At 41.6% G+C, this 23,323-nt stretch overlaps 1 protein-coding gene across 2 annotated transcripts in view; it reads left to right on the forward strand.

The window, feature by feature from the left end:
• The window catches only part of B4GALT5 (beta-1,4-galactosyltransferase 5), an 82,517-nt gene that overhangs the window by 37,226 nt on the left and 21,968 nt on the right, over positions 1-23,323 (forward strand). The window contains exon 1 of one of the 2 annotated variants that reach the window (XM_032604823.1): positions 11,629-11,950. The exons of the other annotated variant lie outside the window; for it this stretch is intronic. The gene's annotated coding sequence lies outside the window, so the exon portion shown is untranslated. Of the gene's footprint in view, positions 1-11,628; positions 11,951-23,323 lie in introns of those variants that run through there. 2 annotated transcript variants of the gene reach the window in all.

Below are 23,323 nucleotides of genomic sequence, written 5' to 3' on the forward strand. Positions count from 1 at the left end.
TAAAAGGAGAAAGCCACTAGGCTACTTAGCACCTGATGATTGCATTAAGGTGGGAATTGCATGCCCATTTTTGCTAGATCTTCCAATATTTCAAGAAAATCTAGAAATCTGGACTTTTCTGTGAATAATAATAGCAAATATTTAAGTAAATATAGTGCTTATCATGTTCTAGGCTTTATTTTTAGTATGTGACGAATATTAACTCATTTAATCCTAAATGAGGTAGGGATATTGATATCCCCATTTTATGGATGAAGAAACTGAGGCACAGAATGGTTAAGTAATTTGCCCAAGGTCATTCAGCTGGCTAGGATTTATCCCTAGGTAGTTGCTCCAAAACTGATACTTTTAACCACTAAACTCTCTGGCAGTTAATTCACAGTTTGAAAGTGAAAGGAAAACCGGAAGACACCTGATAGGCCAAACAAAACACATTTGTGTGTAGTTTGCAACTTCTCATCTGAACGTTAGCTATTTGTGAGATGAAAACAATTTATTTCTAGGATAATTGCTTCATTAATCATTTTCAGTTGAGAGTTTTTATCTGCTGTACACAAACTTATTTCTATATCATTTCTCTATATCTTTATTTCTCTCTTACAAAGGAATATAAGGTTACATAAAATGCAAACATTATAGAAATATATAATCTTAAAAAGTCAAAAATTCTGTGTAATCCCACCTGTTGCTCCAGGTAACCACTATTTAAACAGCCTGCTGCATGTTCTTCTAAGCTTTTTTCTAAACAAAAACTAATGTGTTATTAGTTTCTGAGCCATTTCAGGTATACTAGTGTTGTTAAATATCAAAATTGTATTTGTTAAACTCTCTGCCTGTAGGGCTGGTTTGTTACTTGGTAAATTCAAAACCTGGAGTTCTTACAGATTTCCTTTCAGGTTTTCTTGGTATTCTTGGTAGTGGGGCAAACAATTTACTATCATTCTAACATCCTTGACTTTACTTGCATGATACATTTTTCTTCTTTAAAATATTGCTTATAGGGCTTCCCTTGTGGCGCAGTGGTTGGGAGTCTGCCTTCCGATGCAGGGGACGCGGGTTCGTGCCCGGGTCCGGGAGGATCCCACATGCTGCGGAGCGGCTGGGCCTGTGAGCTGTGGCCGCTGAGCCTGGGCGTCCGGAGCCTGTGCTCTGCAACGGGAGAGGCCACAGCAGTGAGAGGCCCGCGTACCGCCAAAAAAAAAATCCACAAAAAAAAAAAATATTGCTTATAAAAACTAGAGTTGCCAATTTTGTTAGCACATCGTTGGTTGGTTTTATTTTGCAAACATATCATTTCTTTAACCTACTTCATCAAAGCAGGAGTTGTTTTTACTACTTCTGGTCTTTTCAGCTAAGAGGGTAATATAAAAAGCAGTATTAATGGGATATTGGAATAGAATAATAGGAAATGTATCGAATATTAATTAAAATGTCAATTTTTGAAGATTAAAAATAAAGTTCAGTAGGATATGAATAAATTGGAGATTACAGCTTAAAACAGGTTTTGCATTGTGAGCACATATGATATTTATTACTTAATTGCAACTCTAGACTGGTGTTTGATTTTTTAATTGAGAAATTTAACTTTGGAAGTATTTGTCTGTATTTGGATGTGTTAGAAGCCAAAATTGTGTTTTCAGATTCTTTTAAAGTATGGATCCTAGTTTTTCCCATCTCTTTTGTTAATCATTTGATTTTTACTCCCTACAATTAGAATAGAAATCTTGAATTTAGCCTTAGGCTCACAAACTGTACCATGCATACTCTTTGAAGTATATTTAACAAATTATTGGGCTGTTACAGTATGCCAGGCACTGTTCTAGGCACTGGGATACATGAACAAAACATACAGAAATCTCTGTCCTCATGGAGCTAATATTCTAATGTACTGAGGTCAAGTCAGACAAAAAAGAAAATTATGTACCATAATAGGTGATTGGTGCCATGGAGAAAGATAAACTGAGAGGGGGAAAGGTGTGGCTACGTGGGTTTTTTGGAGGGTGGGGCAAGGGCTGCAGTTTGAAATACAGTTGGGTTAGGGAAGGTCTTGCTCTAGTTGCACAAGCAAAGCCGTGCCGTTGTCTGCGGAAGAGCAACCCCGTGTGGGCGGTGGCCTTGAGGTGCTAGCTTGCCTGGGGTACCCGCGGAACAGCAAGGAAGCCGCGGTGGCTAGCGCAGAGCGAGTGAGGCAGACAGTGGAAAGAGATGCCGGCAAAGGGGCGAGGAGAGGTGCAAATCATTGCGAGCAGGGGAAGACAGACTGACGCTGTAAAGGGCCAGCTGTAAATGTTTTAGGCCTTATAGTCTCTATAGCAACCACTCAGCTCCGCCCGCCCTGTAACTTGTAGCGCTGAAGCAGCCATAGACAATACATAAACCAGTGAGAGCGGCAGTGTTCCAATAATACTTTGTTTACAAAAATAGGCAGTGGACAGGATCTGGCCTCCAACGTTTGCTGACTCCTGATTTAGAGCCTTGTAGGCCATTGTCCAGAGTTTAACTTTACTCTGAGAGAGATGAGAATTCATTGGAGGGTTTGAAGAGGGAGGAGTGAGACCATTTGACTTCTGTTTCAAAAGGATGCTGCTGGCTGCCTGGTTGAGAATGACTGTAAAAGGGGGTGAGGGTGGAAGGGTAGAGTTACCACTAACCAGGACAGGACAACTACAGTGGAGCAGGTTTGTGGGCGGGAAGGACAGTGATTTGGCTTTTGACCAGTTAAGTTTGGGAGGACTGTTGGACATCCAAGTGGAGATGTGGAGGATGCAGTTGGTATACAGACAGGGTGTTTGGGGAGAGGTCCAGGCTGGACTTACAAACTTGGGAGTCTTCAGCATAGATGTGGTACGTAAAGTCCTGAGACTGGATGAGAGAAGCAGGGGAGCAGCGGTAGCTTTGTCTGCACTGTTTTGGCGCTTTGGGAGTGTTGATCCTTTTGACTCTTAAGTGGATTTTATTTATTTATTTTAATTTTAATAAAAAGATTTTTTTTGTTGAGGTGTAGTTGATTTACAATATCATGTAGGTATCAGCACAGTGATTCATTTATACATGTATGTATATACTTTTTGAATTTCTTTTCTTGTATAACATTGAGTATAGTTCCCTGTGATATACAGTAGGTCCTTGTTGGTTATCTTAAATGGATTTTAAATACAGAACTTTTATGCCCCTTTGGTTAGGTTTATTATTTATCACCTGTAATTTTATTGTTATAATTCTAGTTTTTACATACAGCTTTTAAAAAATTGTTGGTAACATAAGCAAACTTAAACTTTCTCATTGTAACCACTTTAAGTATACAATCTAGCGGCATTAAGTACCTGCACGATACTGTGCAACCATCACCACTGTCCACATCCAGAAGCTTTTCATCATCCCAAACGGAAACTGCACTCCTTAAACAACAATTCCCCACTTCCCCTTTCTCCTGGCCTTTGGTCATCACATTTCTACTTTCTGTTTCTATGAATTTTCCTGTTCTAGGTACCGCATGTGATTGGAATCATACAATATTTGTGCTTTTGTGTCTGATTTAGCATGTTTTCAAGATTCATCCATGTTGTAGCATGTGTCAGTGCTTTTGTTACTTTTTAAAACGTCTTTGAATAATTAATATCTCATATACTGAGTCTTATTTCTAAGAGGAGTTCTTTGCTACAGAGCAACCTCAATAACCCAGCCTCGTGTCCCAAAATACTCATGGTCTGTGTGTCTGGAAAGCTCTAAGAGTTTGTGAAGTGCCTCTTCAGCCCATGCAGCCTTCTTTCTTGCTTGTGCAGCTAGTGAAACGATGGTGTTGATACTAAGGAGCCGGATGACTTACTCTCTGGCCTACATGACTTGATGGATTTTCTGATATTATACGGCATGTTTAATCAAAGGATAAGCTTGTCTCATTTGGGATAGTTAGAAAACCTGAAAAAGTGGCAGCTTAAAGGCAGCAACCAAGTCAGAATAGATTCCTTCTGGTAATGGGCGGGGAGGTATTTGGGGGAGCGTAATTTTACGCAGGCTCATTTGACAAATTGCTGAGCTTGGGGCAAAGTCCTGTAAGTTTGCCTCTCCCTTCAAAGGAATTACAGTGTTATTTGCCATATCTCCTAAATAACCTCTTCACTCTGCTTGATAGCAGCAGTGTTTATGGCAGTGAGTGCATTGAGGAAAAATCTGGCTCTCCTTTGGGCTTGGGGATCGAGCCTGCTGCAACCTTAGCTGACATGTGAACATGGTGATGTTTGTTTAACCAACATTCGGTCTCATAGGCAAGACTCAGTGATGTTCCTGCCTGGAGTGAGAGAATGACTAAGGATAGAATGAAAATTAATGTTCAGCTTCACTTCGGGACTGCCAATTGCAGAAAAATCTTTGTTAGTTAAAAAATAAAATAAATTAACAAAATTAGAGGCAAGAAGTCTTTTTCAAGACGCAGTCCCCGTTTAGTCATTACCAGTGGGCCTTTCAGGTCATTTCCCATAGTTCACTGAGCCATCCCAGCAGTGCTGAAAACAGTCAGCTGTGATGAGAGTTGAAAAGGAAGATCAAAGTATCCATTGTTCTCTCCTTTTGAATTGTGGTTGGTTGGCTTTGGGTATTGGCCCTAGGTTTTATTTTTTTTAATAAATAAATTTATTTATTTATTTATTTTTGGCTGCGTTGGGTCTTCGTTGCTGTGCATGGGCTTTCTCTAGTTGCGGCGAGCTGGGGGCTACCCTTTTTATTTTTTACCCTTTGTTGCAGTGCGCGGGCTTCTCATTGCGGTGACTTCCCTTGTTGCGGAGCGCAGGTTCTAGGCGTGTGGGCTTCAGTAGTTGTGGCATGTGAGCTCAGTAGTTGTGGCTCACGGGCTCTACAGTGCAGGTTCAGTAGTTGTGGCGCATGGGCTTAGTTGCTCCATGGTATGTGGGATCTTCCCAGACCAGGGCAGATTCTTAACCATTGCGCCACCAGGGAAGTCTCCTAGGTTTTAAATTTTTTCTTTTTTCTTTTTTTTATGTCATCATCTAGTGGGCAAGGGATGAAATTAGTGTGTCTGGGAGGTTGGAGGGGACCCCGCTTTGGGTTCCAGGAACCCTGAGGACTTTCCATTTTTGCCCCTGTTAGCAGTAACAGTGTCTGTGTTGAAGTATTTTTGGAGGCCAAGGGTTTCCAAGGTCTTAGTAGCAAGCTTATTGGGAGCTTTTAAGCCAGGTCAGAGCAATGATTAACTCCCAGGTTGTTTTTCTTTTTCTTTTTTTTTAAATAAATATTTATTTAATTTACTTATTACTTTTGGCTGCATTGGGTCTTCATTGCTGCACGGGGGCTTTCTCTAGTTGTGGCCAGCAGGGGCTACTCTTCGTTGCGGTGCGAGGGCTTCTCATTGCAGTGGCTTCTCTTGTTGTGGAGCACGGGCTCTAGGCACGCAGGCTTCAGTAGTTGCGGCATGCGGGCTCTAGAGCACAGACTCAGTAGTTGTGGCACACGGGCTTAGTTGCTCTGCGGCATGTGGGATCTTCCCGGACCAGGGCTTGAACCCGTGTCCCCTGCATTGGCAGGCGAATTCTTAACCACTGCGACACCAGGGTAGCCCTGTTTTTTTATAAAATGGAAATAATAATACTTACTTCATCAAAATTAAATGAGACCCCTTGTCTCTTAATTTTCTTCTCCATCAAGGCTTGTGCTAGGACGAAGTTTGAGAGGAGTGTGTCCTTGTTACACTGTTATATCTGTCTCACTTTGCCCTTCCAAAGACCTGGTGAGCTCCTGGATGGCTTCCAGGGCTCAGCGATTATGTATCTTATCAAGTATACATTGGTAGGCATTTTTCAAGACCTCATGGCCAGCTGATTTTAAGTTTTGTCCTTCAGAGGTAGTGCCCGCCTGTACCAGAGGGTGTGTCCACTTAAGGACTCCTGGCTGGTGTCTAGCTTGTGGCTACAATAGGAATGCATTTGCATTCTTTGAACAGTAGGTGAATAACTCAGGAAAGGGCCTAAACTCTTGTCCAGCCAAATTATTACCCACCTGTCCTGGGCTATACATAATGCTATGATATGCATTTAATCCTATTTGAGTCCCAGGGTTGGTTCTGCTTTTCTGTCTTGCTTCCCTTGGGCTGTCTCTGGGAGATTAGTAACCAAGTTGACCTTCATCTTCTAATTTAGCCCAGGAGCCCTAGGCTGTATCTGATTGGCATCTGAGGAGGGGTGAGATCTAGGCTCTCTTCCAATGTCATCTGATTCTTTACCTTGCCATTCTCCTCTGCTCTGAAGAAATAAAATTTGTTTACCCTGAGTCCTAAGATGGAAAATGTCTTTAGAGCATATGCTAACATTTGATTTAAAAGATATTTCACCTACCACGTTAGCCAAATCCATATGTAATTTTGGAGAGTATGACTCTTGTATTGTGTTCTGGTTATATTTAATTTTTGTTTTATCTGTTCAGCTGCATCATAAAAAAAGCAGTTTCAACTCTTTTCCTCTGCAGAGAATTCCACTTCAGAAATCAGATAAAGATCAAATAGAATTTAAAAAGCCTGACTTTAACATAATCACCAAGGGTTTGCGCCTAGCATTTGGGATTAGAGATTTGTGTGTTTACAGTCTAAATGGTGTGAAAGGGAATTAAAAAAAAAAAAAAGAAATAATAGTACACTTTAGCCAGTGTTGAAATTTCAGTGGATTAAAGAATCGTGCTGTCCTGGAAATGCTGCTTTGGGGAAACTGGAGTGGAGGTGTGGTGCTGAGCAGGTGGGGGGAGGTGGGGTAGAAGGAGATTGTGAGCATTTTACCCTATTCAGTGTCTAAGGTGTGATCTTAGGGCCAGACTTTGGGGAGGGAGATTACTTTAAGACTTCTCATACTCAGGGTGAACTTGTACTTGAGTGTGGATTATCTTCGCGTGATAGGTGGTGAGGCTGTGGTCATCCTTGAAGCCTTGTGGTTCCCTTTCTAGCCCATGCTCCCTGACTGACATCAGAAAGTTGTAGCACTTTCTGGCTAATACTCTTAAGGTTCTTCTGAAAAGATTGCAGAAATGCCTCCAGGAACAAAGAAGTTATCAACACTGTAGCACCTTTTAAAAGCTAGGCACACACCTCATAGGCTGGTTTTAGGATACCGGAGTCCCATAATTAGAATGATGATGGCTTTTATGTTGTAGAGGAACACAGAAGTAACTCTGTTTCTCAGGATGACTCCCCTTCCTTACCAGAAAGCAGCAGCAGCTAGTCATCTTAAACACAGAGAATGAATATCATTGAACCTTATTCTTTTAAAGAGTGAAAACTATTGTTGTGTGGTTTTTTCTCTGTCCTTCCCTCGAGATGGGCCAGGACAGGCCGTTCACAGTCTTCTGTCCCTTGTGCCTCCCCTGCCTTCAGCTGGCTTCCAACTAGTTTTATGTGTGCCAGCTCTAGTCCTAGTACCAGGAGGCCTTCACAGACTTCACAGCCACTGCACAACTGCCAAGTGCAAAAAGTGTGCCCATAAGAGCAGCAGGGCTTTTTAAAGAAGGAAGAGATCAATTGGCAGGTACATTTGCACTGGGTCTTGAAGGGACTCATTCATCCTTCTCTCTCTTTCTCTCTCTTTTTGGTTGGGGGGAAGAATGAGGTTGGTACAGTCTTCAGTTAATAGCTTAACTTCATCTCCGCTTTTATTACTGCTCCCAGCATAAATTATTTAACACAAACGCAGGCATAATCTCATAAAATTACTTAGTATTAGTGTCCTGCTGTGAGCATCATTTTCTTGTGTTGTGCTCTAACCACAAATTAGCAAAAGACACTTCAAGACAGTCTTCTGTGGATCCACTTAGAGGGGTCATGTGGGTAGAAGGTTATAGTTGGTGCTGCCCAATCTTTTTTTTTTTCTTTTAGGTGAATTTTTCTATTATTCTTATGTACTTCACAGCTCTCCTAGAACAGTTTTTTTCTTTTTAACTCACTTTTTAACCTGATAATATTTCAGTTCCTTAAAAATTTGCCAATGACCCCATCAGTAGACTGAGTCATTTTATGAGCAGGGATCCAGAAAGTGCCAGGCTTTGTTTCAGGAGCTAGAGTTGGGGTGTGGGGGAGAGGCAGTAATAAAACTCTAGCCAGAAGCCTCAGGGCCTACAGTTGAGTTCAAGAACTAGGTTTGTTTTAGGGTGGCCTCAGAGTACAGCAACCCTACTCTAAAGATGAGTCACTCACTCACCCCTTTAATGATTTGCTCGATCGTCGAAGTAAAGTCTAGAGCTGAAAATTTTGCTCCTCTTTAATAGTGATCTAATTGTGAAAAACACAGATGGCCACTGACAGTTTATGAATGTTACGCGTTTGCTGATTTTATTTTGTTTTTTGAATAGTTATTTATTTGGCTGCATTAGGTCTTAGTTGCAGCATGCGGGATGTTCATTGCAACATGTGGCATCTTCTGTTGTGGCGCACGGGCTTCTCTCTAGTTGTGGTGCGCGGGCTTAGTTGCCTCACAGAATGTGGGATCTTAGTTCCCTGACCAGGGATCGAACCCGTGTTCCCTGCATTGGAAGGCAGATTTTTAACCACTGGACCACCAGGAAGTCCCGGCATTTGCTGATTTTCAAACTAACTGTGAGAAGGGAAAACCAAGGTGAGAAGAGAGACTAAAAATCAAATGGCTGCGTTAGATTGTGGATTGTCAGCAAAAGACAAAAAACAAAATCTGGGCAATACTAAATTTGCTCTGGTAGTTATTTCTAATAGTTCAGGTTTTCCTCCCTGTACACTGAGCCCCTAGTACATTCATCGTAATAGGTTATTGCTCAGAGGCACCTGCTGACAAACCCACAGGGTTGTAAGCAACTTTGAACCCTGGAGAGCAGAGTTGTTGGGAGTGGTGAGAAATATTAATTGGCCTCTGATAGGATTCTTATCCCTTGATAAACTTACTCCCTCTGGCAGTCTTGTTAATACTTAAAAATGAAGTGCTAAATCTATTACAAAGGACCGTAATTTAATTTTTTGACATTTCAGTGCTGTATGGTTGCCGGCAGAGGGTCAGTGTCATAAGGTCTTTGGACGTACTGTAGTGTTTTTGATTGTGGGGTGTGCAGGCCTAGGAATTGTCTTTTGTCTGTTAATAAATCCAATCTCAGGAATTAGCCATTTTTCTTTTGGCCAACCTACAACTGTAATTGAAGAGAGCTGCAAACAAGCCAACCTAAGGAATATGTGAAGGGAGAGGGAGGCACAGCTGGGTTTGGTCTTCGCTGGAATCTTTTCTCCTCCCCTCCCTTTTCATCCCAAGCACATGCTTTTTCTGTGATAGTTGATTTCTCCTGGGAAGCCTTCCTTGTTTTCGTGCCTTTAAGATCCAGGCAGTAGGAGCAGAGTTGTCTGAGATCCTGGAGAACTGTTGACGTCCATTGTGGCTGGAATTGGGGAGTGGCAAGATCTGAAATTGCAGAGACAGGGGAGAGGTTTTATGGACTCAAAAGTCACGCTAAGCATGAGGAATTTGAACTTGACCTTGAAGGTGGTAGAAAGCCATTCAAAGATTAAGTGAGGGAGCAGGAAGATTTATTTATAATTTCTCTTCAGCTTTCCTGAGGAAAAGAGTAAATGCAACTTTTGTTTCCAAAAAGAAAGTAAAGAATTAGGGAGTGGGGCATAGAATAGCCACTGAGGGGCTTCCCTGGTGGTGCAGTGGTTAAGAATCCACCTGCCAATGCAGGGGACACGGGTTCGATCCCTGGTCCAGGAAGATCCCACATGCTGCAGAGCAGCTAAGCCCGTGCGCCACAACTACTGAGCCTGTGCTCTAGCACCCACGAGCCACAACTACTGAAGCCTGCAAGCCTAGAGCCCGTGCTCCACAACAAGAGAAGGCACTGCAGTGAGAAGCCCCTGCACCGCAACGGAGAGTGGCCCCCACTCACCGCAACTAGAGAAAGCCCACATGCAGCCAAAAATAAATAAATAAATAAAATAAATTTAAAAAAAAGAATTGCCAATGAATGCTTTAAGTTTTTATGTGACCATCACTAAGGGTATTTACTCCCTGTATTATAATTTTTGACCCACTTACAGAATTCTTAGTATAGCATTAGTATACTTTAATTTAGATGTAGTTGGCAGTTGAGATACATCCAAAATCAGACTTTGCCCCCAAATTTTTATTATCAAAAAATTCAGACATACAGAAAAGTATACAGAATAACACAGTGAACACATTACCCTCCATCTAGAGTCAACAGTTATTACCACTTCGCTTTATTTATTTTAACTCTGGCTTTCTGTTTTCTTTTTCCTCTGAGCGATGTACAATGAATTGTAAGTAGACATCAAGTTTTTTTGGTTTGTTTTTTTTGCCATGCCGTGTGGCTTGCGGGATCTTAGTTCCTGGATGGAACCTGCGCCCTTGGCAGTGAAAGTGTGGCATGCTAACCATTGGACTGCCAGGAAATTCCCAGCATCAAGATACTTAACTCTAAATACCTCAGCAGGCGTCTCTTTAAAAAATAAGGATATTCTCCTGTATAGCCACAATACTGTTATTGCAACTAACAAAATTAGCTGTACTTTCATAATATCCTCTAATATCCAGTCCATATCCTAATTTCCCCAGTGGTGCTGAAAATGTTACTTATAGCTTTCCTCCCCCCAACTCACATTATTATATCATTATATTTGACTATGTCTTTTTGGTCTCAGTCTGTAGCTGCTTGCCCGGTCCTCCAACCCCCCAGTAACTTTCTGAAGAGTCCAGGCCAATTGTTTCATAGACTGTCCTACAATGTGGAATTGCCTGGTTTGAGTTTGATGTCTTCCTTAATCCCCTGTATTTTTTGTAAACCAGAGATCTAAAATCTTGATTAGATGTAGGTTAAAAGTTTTTTGGCAGGAATTCTCTTGAAGGTAATGTTACCTTGTTTTTTTTTTTTTTTTTTTTTTTGCGGTACGCGGGCCTCTCACTGTTGTGGCCCCTCCCGCTGCGGAGCACAGGCTCCGGACGCGCAGGCTCAGCGGCCATGGCTCACGGGCCCAGCCGCTCCGCGGCATGTGGGATCTTCCCGGACCGGGGCACGAACCCGTGTCCCCTGCATCGGCAGGCGGACTCTCAACCACTGCGCCACCAGGGAAGCCCCTGTTACCTTGTTTTAATGTTAGCAATGCCCAGTTTGATCCCTTGGTCAAGGATGCCTGTCTAATCTCCCCATTGTAAATGTGTACTTTGCCCTTTGCAATCAAGTAATCTGTGGGAAGAATTTGTTTTTAATGTTCCAGAGTAGTCTTATAAGTTTTGAACACGATTTACACTTTACAGCATTCCCTTGTAAAATAGGTTGGCCCTTCTGTTTCTGTGGACTTGGTGGGCCTTGCATTGCTGTAACATGTGAGCATCACTTAGCTGAAGAAAGAAGAGTTATTTTCTGATCATTCTGGATCAAGTGAAAGGCAAAGCGATATTATAGATGACAGCAAATGAGTGGCTCAGAAGACCCCTTTCTAGGACTACAGTTTGATGTTTGCTAAAGACAAGCCATCTGGTCTGGAGGGAGGGTTTCATACCCACAGGGAGTTAAGGGAAGACCTTGTTTTGCTGAGTGTTTATGCCTCAGAGTCAAGACATTTTCAAGTGCTTTCTTTAGTAATTTTTGTCTTTCTGTAGAAATCATGGCTCTGATTTCATGTGTTTGACAACTGGGTTGCTAATTTCAGCTAAAATGATGCCTTCTGGAAACACTTAACTTCCTAAAGAGTAGATAACCCTATTAGTCTGTTACAATCTTCTAGGGTAAAAATAATATGATTATCATATATTATCCCCATAGGACATGAAGAATAATCTCCTTTCCAAAAGAGGATCAGGAGGGAGACCAAAGAGCTGTCTACGGAAAAATACTTTGGGATCGTGGGATGGATGGAGAAAACTTGCTTGATGAAGTTACAACTAGAAGCACCAGAAGTTTTAGGATAATTATGAATCATATGGGGGTAGGCGAAAGTAGAATAATGGTTTGGGGTTGGGGAAATTATTTGGGTCTGGAGCAGTAAAGAGGGGGGAATCCTTAAGAAGGCAAAAGCTTGGATGTGTTTTTGTGTCCCTCCCCCGTATAAAAACGTATGATCATTGTTTAAAAAGATGAAAACATCATTGTTTAAAAAAATGAAAAAGACCATGTCCTAAGGCAGCATTCCTAGAGTTTGTTCCTAGATATTAAAAATAGGGGCTGTGTGAAAAAGGCATTCTTAGTAATTCTGGAAACTTTGAAATTTTGGATCAACTCAAACAGATTTGGTTACTGCAAGAATTTCCACTGCTGGAACAGAGACTCTCTTTATCATACAAGGGTTTTTCTGACTGTCATGGAAATGCTGCCTTGTAACAGCAAAGGAACTATAGAAGACCCATAATTCTACTGAGCAGAAATGACACTGTGAACTTCTTGATGTACAATTTTCAAAATTGTTTTATGCATGTACTTTCCTCTGTGTCTTTTACTTTAACACAAATGTGATGTCCCGTATACATTGTTACACAATATGATTTCTTTTCATGAAGTAATGATTGCTTAGTTTTCCATGGTATGACTCTGCCACAGTTTTTTCCTCTAGTCCTTTTGTTGCTCATTTAGGTAGGTTTGTGTTTTGCTTTTATAAATAATACTGAGATAAACATCCTTGGACATACTTCGTATTTGTCAAGTTATTTCTTTAGGATGAATACCTGAAAGTGGGTTTAAAGAGTGTGAACATTTCACTTTGACATAGTACATCGCCAGGTTGCCCTCTATGGGTTATATCAATTGATGTTCCCTTCAGCAAGGTAGGAGACACCTATTCTGCCACATCCTCACCAACATTCATTATTGTCAGTCTTTTGAATCCTTTAGACAAGCAACTTTTAGCCTGATCCTAAAATCTTATGTTATGTATTTGCAAAGGGATAGAAGAAACTGAGTTGTAGGCAGATAGCATTTGAGTTAAAGAAATTCAGCTCTTTACTATAGAATTGTTTTCTTTTAAATCATCATGAAAATGCAATTTTTCAGCATGGTCAGGGAGGAAGAGAGGAAATATAGGGAATTAGAAGCCCTGTGTGGACCCATGTTCCCTCTAGATCACTCCAGTGTGTATGGAGAAGGCAGTGGCTCTGGGAATGTGCTTTCCTATCTCATTCAGTCTCCACTCCTAGCTTTATCATGAAGAGGGCTAAAGCGCCATTGTTCTGGAAAGGAAGGCCGGGGTGTAAGGACAGCCAAACCCTACTCCCTATGGAAAAGAAGGAGCGAGAAGGTAGACAAATGTAAATCTGAGGTGTTTGTAAGTCAGTTTTTCCCAAATGAAGAGAGGAGAAGACAGTGAGTTTATAATTGTGGTATTTTGAGCTGAAAGAGACTTTGCAGTCTAGTGATTCTCAAGATCCAAAGGGAAGGGAGAAGAATCAGAATTTACAGGGGTTTGTGTGATTTGCAAAAGCACATTCAATATTATATAAGTTTATGTCTTGAAGATATTCAGTGTAAATATAAACATTTTTATTTACAGAAGATCTCCTATGTATATCAGTGATGGGGGTCAGGCTTGGTAGAAAAGGATAAGGAAACTGTATCCAGTTCAGCAATGCCATCGTACAGATGGGGTGGTCGAGGTCCGGAGAGGACCACAGAGCCAGCCAGGGACAGGACTCGAACCTCTACCTTTTTCCCTTAGAATATGAGGGGTTTCTTCTCCTTCCCCTCAGGTCTGTTGTTGGTGCAGTGTAGATATACTCTACTCCCAAGAGAGAAAACTAGAACACCTTGTCCATGCGTAAATTCTTGGTTTCTGTAGGCAATTCTAGTCTAAGAAGCTCTCCTGGCCTTCAAGGTAGGGAGGACTTAAGGAGAATGTAGCAGCCATTATTGGCAACCTTTCTAGAACAGAATGTGGATGTGGAGATAGTTCAAGTGTGGCAGCTGGACACTTTATACACCCACCTACCCCCTCTCCCATTAGCCTGACAAGCAAAGAACGGAATTGTGAATATCTTGTTTATAAATGTCATGTTATATAAATGCAGTCTGGCTGGAGGAATCCTTTATTTTTCCCTACTGTATATTAACAACGACAAAAAGCTGTTACAGAGAAAATAGGAAAAATAGAAGAAGGAAAAAAGTCAATTCGTATCACTGTTACCCCCACCATCTAAGCATATTAGTAAAGTTGCTTCTAGTCAGTTTTTGCGTTATGCATGTGTTTATTCTTTAGCAATAATTACCATAATATAACAGAACTTTTCTTCATATTCTTAAGAGTATGATAGTCTATGCTAGGTGTTCCACATTTATTCTGTTTATAAGGTTTCATGGCTTTTGCTTTTAAAGTTGTATAGGATTCTACCAGGAATATGTATTACTGTTAACCTATCTGTTCTTTAATTGTTGCTTTTGAGTTGTTTCCCAAGTTTTTGTTTTTAGGAATAATTTAATTAAAAACTTCGTGCATAGAATGTCCTCATATTTAGGATAATTTCCTTGAAATTGCTAGATCAGAGGATACGAGTATTTTTATGGCTCTTTGTTGAATTTGCAAATAGTTTTCCCAAAAGGTTATACTTTACACTGCACCAGAAAAGTTAGTCAAGTATCAGTTGCACTATGCTGTCTTCTGGCTTATAGAATCTTTCTTGTATGGTTGCAGAAAAAACAGTCTACTTCTCATTTGAGAAAACAAGGCTCACCTCCACCAAATGGCCATAACAGCATGCTGTGTGCTGAGCTGTAATTCAGTAATTTAATAAGTAGCTAAGTGTCTACTGTTTATCAGATATTGTAGATGAAAAAAAAGAGTAAGACAGTCTGTACTCGTGAGGAGTTTCCAGCCTGCTGGAAGAGATAGGCTCACATTTATAGGGGTCATGGTAAGAGTTTATCAGCTGGGAAAGAGTCAAGACAGTTCTAATCTTGGGGGTGGGATGATATCAGGAAAATCCACGAAAAGAGCCATTAAAGCTTAGTATGAACAGGTGTCACCAGAAAGCATTCGTACAGAGGAGTGTGAAAATTGTCACACAGTTGCTCCAGAACGTTAAAATAGATGTGCCGAAGGGTGTAAATTTATTGTCAAAAAATTCCTTGCATCTTAAAAAAAAAACCCAAACAGCTTTCTTTTTTTCTTCAATGTTTGTCACTGTGTACCCACACCTTGGGTCTTCATCTCTCTCTGTATAGTATGAGTATCCAACATTTTAAGTAGATCTGAAATGCAGAAATTTGTGATTCATACTAAAGCTTCAAACTGATAAAATTTTAATAAAATTCTAGGGATGTACCAGACTATACCATGATCATTGGCACCACCACTGAAGTGGAATATTGGAGGCCAATCATGTATGAGTTCAAGGTAAAGATTCAGATGAAAGGAATCAGCGAGCAGAGTGTGGTGATGACAGCTGTGGGTTCACAGGACTCCTGGGCATCCAGAACCTGGGAGATGATAGAACATATTTGTTAAAAACCTGGACTCTGGAAACAAAGACCTGTTGGGAAATCTTGGCTCCAAATAGTTACTTATATCCAGACCTCAGTCCCCTCATCTATAAAATGAGAGTAATGACCTACCTCTCCGTTCATTGTGAGGATGAAATGGGATAACGCAGAAGGTATTTAGAAAGGCACTGACACATAGGAGACTCAAGAAATGCATTGCTTTTTACAGGAATCTGTCTCTTTATAAGCAGAATAAGTGGGTTCATTCTTTACGGAACACCTATTGTGCGGAACAGTGAACACTGATAATCTCTGATTTGGGGAGATCAGTTATTTTTCAGGTTCTGGTATTTCTCAGAAAATATTGGTCCAAAAAAGCCATGCAGGTTTTTCAGATATTCTAGCATGGCAGAAATCAAACTTCAACATTCCTATGACATATTCTGTTCGTTGTTTCCCCTTGATTTTTATTATATCTCATTGGTGTATTTTATATATGGGGGCAGGAGGAGAGAGTGAGCAGCCTTCCTGTTTTCTTCTATTTATTCCTTTTCTACGTCTGTTCCCTTTATATGCTCTCCCTTTCCCCATCCTTTATTTTATTTTGAAATCATATGAATGTGAATGGGGTATAATCCTTGGTCCATTGATTTGTTCCATTGTTTTCCTGGAATGTACTTGACCCTGTTAGAAATCATACATTGTTTGGCCTGTAGGGGGTGTTCAGAACAAAGATACCAGATGTGAGTCAATCCCGGGAAAGAACACCTACTCTGATGGGCCCACTGAACCCAGGCCCACCTTTGCCCGCCCCTGCCCCAGCTCTCCCCGGCTGTGTATCAGTAGTACTGGCTTTATATCTTGATGGCTTTCACTCCACCTGCTTGCTCCAAGATTTGGCAGACAGGGCATTCCTCCTGCTGCTTCATGTAGAGCGAAAATACAGTCTTTGGTAAGATTTGGCACCCAGCTTGTAGTAACCAAATGGGATTCTACGTACAGCACCTTATTCAGTTCATCCAAAGAAGTTTCTCCCTTTAAGGAACTTGGGTCTGGATACTAAAATGCTCAGTCTTTTATCTGGAGCCCTGAAATTGAGTAGGGGTGTATTCACTTGTTTTGATTGATTCCTACTAGTTGGCCCACCTGAAATCTGATCCTGGACTGTTTCTTCCATGTCACGCCCCTAAGTATAGCACATAAAGCCCTTTGTGTTCCTGCGCCCCTCTGCTTTTCTAACTCCATCCCCACCCCACCGCGTCCTTGCATTTTGGCCATACATACCCTTCATTCCAGCCATACCCGACTGCTTTTAGTTCCTCAAATGTATTTTCTCCCTTTGTGCCCCTTCATTTGCTCTTCCCTTTCCTATTTCAGCGCTCTTCTTTCAAGACCATATCCTAGAGTCACCTCTTCTTGAGAGTATTTTCTGATCCCCCGCGTCACTATATGAGTTACAGCCACTCTCCTGTTCCCCGTTACAGACAGCACTGGCTACGGTCTCCTTGTCTGGCTCTTTGACTGAAGATAGTGACAAGATCTGTAGCTTATTTATAATTATCATTTTATTCACAGAGTGAAGGGCAGTTCCTGGCACACAATAGGTGTATAATGAATGTTTACCTGGTTTGCCTTTCCCGTTTCTTCCTATAAAAATATGTGTATAGGGCTTCCCTGGTGGCGCAGTGGTTGAGAGTCCGCCTGCCGATGCAGGGGACACGGGTTTGTGCCCCGGCCGGGGGAGATCCCACGTGCCGCGGAGCGGCTGGGCCCGTGAGCCATGGCCGCTGAGCCTGCGCGTCCGGAGCCTGTGCTTCGCGACGGCAGAGGCCACAGCGGTGAGAGGCCCGCGTACCGCAAAAAAATAAAAAAAAAAAAAAAAAAAAAAAAATATGTGTATAAAATTTCACCTTATGTCTTGAACAGCCAGCATAACACACACACACACACACACACACACACACACACACACTATTGCTCTTCGCTTTTTTCCAGTTAACAATATATCCTGGGAATTAGTTCATAGATTTTCCTCATTCTTTTTTTTTTTTTTTTTGGTAAATGTTATGGAAGTATAGCATACATATTAAAATGTGCACAAGTAGGTGAGCAGCTTGATGACTTTTTCCAAAATGAATATACCTATGAAACCAGTATCCAGGTCAAGAAATAAAAGATGACCAGAAGCCTCCTTTCCAACCCTCCTCCCCTGCCCCACAGATAACTCTTCCCTGGCTTCTGACACTACAGATTAGTCGTGCCTCTTCTGGGGCCCTGTGTACATAGAATTACGCTATCTGTGCCCTTTGGTGTCTTTGTTCCATGTGATGTATGAGACTCATCCATGTGGTTACATATAGTTGCAGTTTGTCTCTTCTGGTTGCTGTATAGTTTTCCAAGATTCAAATAGGCTACACGTTTTTAATCTGTTCTACTATAGATGGACGTCTGGGTTCTTGCCAGTTTGGAGCTATTTTGAATGGTTCCTCATTCTTTTGTGTAGCTTCACGGTACTCCATCCATGTGGGTGTACAGTAATTTATTCAACCAGTCTCCTTTGGGTGACATTTAGCTTTTTTCCCCATTGTTTTCCTATTACAAATAATATTGCACAAGGTTTTGGATAAACTTGTGCGTTATATTAAGGAAGATTAAAAAAACAAACAACTTCATGAAGAGTGAGAGTACCAGAGAACATTTTTAGGGAAAAGCTAATCTATTTGGCAGCTCTGCTCAGTTGGTGAAAAGGAATTGCTGAACTTTTCTTAAGAACAGTTTCGTGCAATGAAGCTGGTTAACTCAAAGCATTTTGAGTTCCTCTCATAAAGGAGAGAGAAAGGCTTGAAATCCCATATCCACGCCTTCTTGGGCACAGCTGAGTTTAGAGGTCTCCACTGTTCATTGTCCCGACTTAGATACTCATTTATTCGAGTGTTCACTGTGCATCTTCTGTGTTCCAGACACACTGTTCTAGCCACCAGGGGCATAGATCCTTGCCCTCATGGAGCTCACATTCTAGAGGGTGATAACAAGACAAATAAGAAAAGGTGTAATAGAAAAATAAAGCCAGGAGTGTCTGGGTGTTGGTGTTAAGACAGATTTTAGACAGTGGTCAGGAAAGGAATGGCTTTCTTTTTCTACTTCTTAATGCTGGTTTAGCTTACCAAGCCAGATGTAACAAACATTAAGGATACACATGTTTAGGTTAAAACAAATTGTGAACTCTTTAAGTACATAGAATCTTCTAATTGTCATTTCCTCCTGGGTTCAGTTGTGTCAAATGATTCTGCTCCTAATCGGGAATGTCAGATTTCATTATCTAGTGAGGAACTTTTTATGAGTCAGAGTCATTTATTAATGTGTGTGTTCAAGTGAAAATCGTGTTACTTGATTCGTAGGGATAGGAAGGCTGACTGGAATTCTGATGGAGAGAGGAGATGGTTGCCTTCCTGTTAGGAGGCCCGGTGCTTTGCTCCCGGAAACTCTCCAGTTAAAGCCATGGCCCAAGGCTGCTTACATTGGCATCTGGACGGAAATTTCCAATTATGTAAACCTTAATGGGGCTTATTTTTCTCAGCTAAGTTATGATCATAAGAGATGCCTCAATCTAGAAGCAGGGGCTGGATAATAATTACCATTTCTCGTGAAAGTGTAAAAAAGCTACTGGTAAGCCTGAATTTGTAGTAAATGTTATTTTAGCATTTATCACACTGCATTATACCTTCTTATTTAATTGTGTCTGTACCTTATTCTGTGTTGTCCTGCTCATCCTTGGCCCACAGTGGCCTAGAATTGTGTGTAAAAAAATAAAAAGCGCACAGGAAAGTAGGGGCTCCGTAGGTACTTGTTGACACAATTAAGGATTTAACAACCATGTGCCAATTAAAATTTTTTTTATCTGTGATTCAGCTACAGTTGATCAGGAACACATTATTGGAAAGTACCATTTTTCAAAGAAACGTTCATCAAAGTGGTATGGAACACCTAACCTCACCTCGCTCTGTTTTTGACTTCACTAACCATGTGACCTTAGGTAAATGACTTCTGGAGGACTTTACATCTTTATCTTAAATAGGAAATCAAGATGATACCTACTTCACAAAGATGTGAATTTTAAATGAGATCATTTAGATTGAAAGCAGCGCACATATACACTTCCTAGTTTAGGCCAGAACCATGGGCTAAATTTAGTAACAAGGCTTTTAATAGGGACACTTGTAAAGGTCCTACAGTTTGATCTCTATAACCAACTGCATGAGCACAGAACAGAGGAAGTGTAGCTTAGCAGCTAAAAAGATTGAGTATTTTGCCTCTAGCAAGCTTAATGTGAATCAGTAATATGGTGTGACTGCTATTTACTAACAACACTCAGCAATTCTCGATTGATTATCTACCATGTAGTGGAAGTTTTAAATTCTATTAATAAAAATACCCAAAACAGAATTGCCCAAAGTGAGTTCTGCAGAGAATCACTTGATGCTACTAGTTATATTATGTGGGGGAAAAGGGGCTGGTTTGGGAAATGGTGGATTAGATTATTCAGCCTCTCCCCTGTAGGATCTCTTTGGCCTTGAGTTATTGTGCATTTGCATCTCCAAGAGGGAGCTTTAGTTGACAGCGCTTTGGTAACAGATGGAATAGGGCTGCTGGTAGCTCTGCTTGTTTCTGGGCCCATCAGACTGCACCTGGACCACTGTCAGCCTGGGCACCACTCTTTGTCAAAGTGTAGACCACTGGGCGGGTATTCAGAGGACAGCAGCCAGGATGGGGAGGGAAGGTGTGGTGATGGCAAGGGCAGGGGGCTCACAGAGGAAGTGGGGCTATCTAGCATGGGGTTGCAGGAGGAGGTTAGGTGGGGTAGAGGTGAGGGTGGGGGGAGGTTGAAAATGCCTGTCTTCCAATATCTGAAGTGTGGGAAAGGGACTTTACTGTTCTGTCAAGGGGCAGGTTGAGAACCAGTGGGTAAAAGTGGCTGGAAAACATTTTGGGCCCAACCCAAAGTAGAATTTTCTTTGAAGATGGCTTTATTTTACTTACTGATTCTGTGTTCTTGGAAGGCATAGTTTTTGGGTGGTGTATGAGGAGGTATTGAAAAGTGTTCTTTAAAATCCCATCCAACCCCGAGTCTGAATTTGTGATTATTTTCTTTTGTTTGGCAAAATTTATGTCTTCAGCCTTTTGTTTTTTCAGCCTTGTGCTAATTCCTGTGGATAATTAGAAAAGGCATTGATAATACGTGGTTTGTGTGAATTTGTTAATTGAATGACAAGACTAACACACGAGACAGTTGTTAGCAAACTAAGACAAAATGTAAACAAAAGGCAAAATTTTGACAATCTTTAACAGTACCACAGAAATTCTAGAAGGGGAAAACTGGAGAATTATATAAACTGGGGTTTGAAGGATTAATGAGATTTGGACGGCAGAAAGGAGAGCAGAAGCATTGCAGATCAACAGAAGCCCAGGCATGCAGGCAAGAGACGTAGAAGGCTTTTGAGGAGCAGTGTGGCTAAATCTGTAATTAAGAAAGATCCACTGGGCTTCCCTGGTGGCGCAGTGGTTGAGAGTACGCCTGCCGATGCAGGGGACATGGGTTCGTGCCCCGGTCCGGGAAGATCCCACATGCCGCGGAGCAGCTGGGCCCGTGAGCCATGGCCGCTGAGCCTACGCATCCGGAGCCTGTGCTCCGCAACGGGAGAGGCCACAACAGTGAGAGGCCTGCGTACCACAAAAAAAAAAAAAAAAAAGAAAAGAAAAAAAAAACAGAAAAGAAAGATCCACCTGGCAGCTTTGTGTAGGAGATAAAGACTTGAGAGCTATCTCCTTAAGAGCAATCATTTAAGTCATGTGGGTGTGTGAAATCTTTGAGGGACAGGTTGTGGCTGGAATATGGATGAGCAAGTTCTTAATCTCAGTGGTTAGAGCGTAGGTCCACCTGGTTCAAATCCATCCCTCGGTGACCTTGGTGAAGCAGGGTGGAGAAACTGAAGCCTAGAAGTTGACTCTAAGTTGGATAGTATTACTTGCCTCTTAGGTTATGAGGATTAAACGAGATAAAGAATTAGGTAATTAAGTGCTCAATAAATGTTACTCACTATTATTTATTAGGTAGCTGAAGTCTCCCTCAAGCCTTGGTTCTGGAAGTGTGGTCCTCTGACCAGCCACACTGGTATCACCTGTGAGCTTGTTACAAGTGCAAATTCACGGGCCCCACTCAGACTTACTGAATCAGGGTCTCTGGGGGTGGGAGGCTTCAGAAAGCTCTCCAGGCAATAGGCAGGGAAAGGTTTAAGAACTGCCCTAGAGGAATCCTACAGAACTAAGAAAGGGAGGGAATTTTTTTTTTTTTTTTTTTTTTGTTGTACGCGGGCCTCTCACTATTGTGGCCTCTCACTGTTGTGGCCTCTCCCACTGCAGAGCACAGGCTCCGGACGCTCAGGCTCAGCGGCCATGGCTCACGGGCCCAGCCGCTCCACGGTGTGTGGGATCTTCCCGGACCCGGGCACGAACCCGTGTCCCCTGCATCGGCAGACAGACTCTCAACCACTGCGCCACCAGGGGAGCCCAGGGAGGGAATTTTTAAAAGAGGGGCTAACAACAGTGCCCTTTACAGTGTAGAAGATAAGAAGCTCAGAGAAGATGAAATTCGGGAGAAAAGAGATAGTGTATTTTTTGCAGTGCCTAATTGACAGCTTTACACACAATGTTCAATAAATATTTGTTTCTATATTATTGAATACAACTGGTTTAAGTAGTATGTTGGGGATAGAAGGAAGATTTAATATAGTATGTATAATATACATAAGTCTAAGTGATTAAAAAATATAGTACAGAACCATATTAGAAATATGATATTGGAAGAAGTTTAAATCTTAGGCTTAACTACCTACCTACCTACTATGACCGGGCACAGTGCTCTCTGCTGTAAATAGAAAATGAGATGCTACTGTTGTTTTCAGAGGCTTCACAGCATGGTACTTTCTTTAAGGATTTGAAGCTAATTTTTTTTCCTGTAACTTTTTCTTGCTACAGAGAGTAAACACTGTATCTGATCTATTCTCAGCCAGTGCCAGGAGTTAAGCATGCAGTTGTCTTCCAGTCACAGCCGGGCCTAATCTGAACCTGCTCACTCATTTCTAAAAGCATTCTGAACAGTGATTTCTTTTGTTAATTATTTTACGGCTCTGGATTTATCTTAGAGATGATTAGAAATCTTTTGAAAGAGTTTATGTCCCCGTTTAATGTGGGCCACCTGATGTTTTCCACATTGAGAGTTGTGCCATTTGATTTGTCCCTGTCCGCACCCCCATCACAAGTACAAGCACCACACACAATAGCTTGAAATAAAGTAAATAGACTTCTAAGCCTCATCCATTTAGTCGTTATTTACTGCCCATTATGTGCAGGACACTGTGATAAGAATGATGAGACAGTGTCCGCAAAATATGTCTTGCTGAAGAACCAGGACCGCCCGAGGCTGTGTATATTGAGTCTGGAGGAGTGGCCCAGCCTCTCTGCTGCATACCTGCCTGGGGCCTGGTTAGAGGTCAGTCAAGTGTTCAGATGATCCCTAGCACACGCCAGAGTTTAGACTTATAAATGTGCCACCCCTGAGATCGGTTTCCAAAGATGACGATGATTGGGCAGTTAATATTGTTAAGAATATGGAGGTTTTTTGTTTCGCTTTGTTTTTATTGAGATATAACTTGCATATAACATTATTTTAGTTTCAGGTGCACAACATAATGATTGGATATTTATGTATGTATCGTGAAGGGAATATGTTTTAACTGACACTTGGACCAAGCCCCCTGCTCCTTTCCCATTGCTTTGAACTTTGGGGCTGAGGTGGGTGGGTAGTGAGGACTGCTAACATTCTTCCGTTATTTTCTTCTTC

Source organism: Phocoena sinus, chromosome 15, assembly GCF_008692025.1.
Source record: "Phocoena sinus isolate mPhoSin1 chromosome 15, mPhoSin1.pri, whole genome shotgun sequence".
In the NCBI taxonomy this organism is placed as follows: Eukaryota; Metazoa; Chordata; class Mammalia; order Artiodactyla; family Phocoenidae; genus Phocoena; species Phocoena sinus.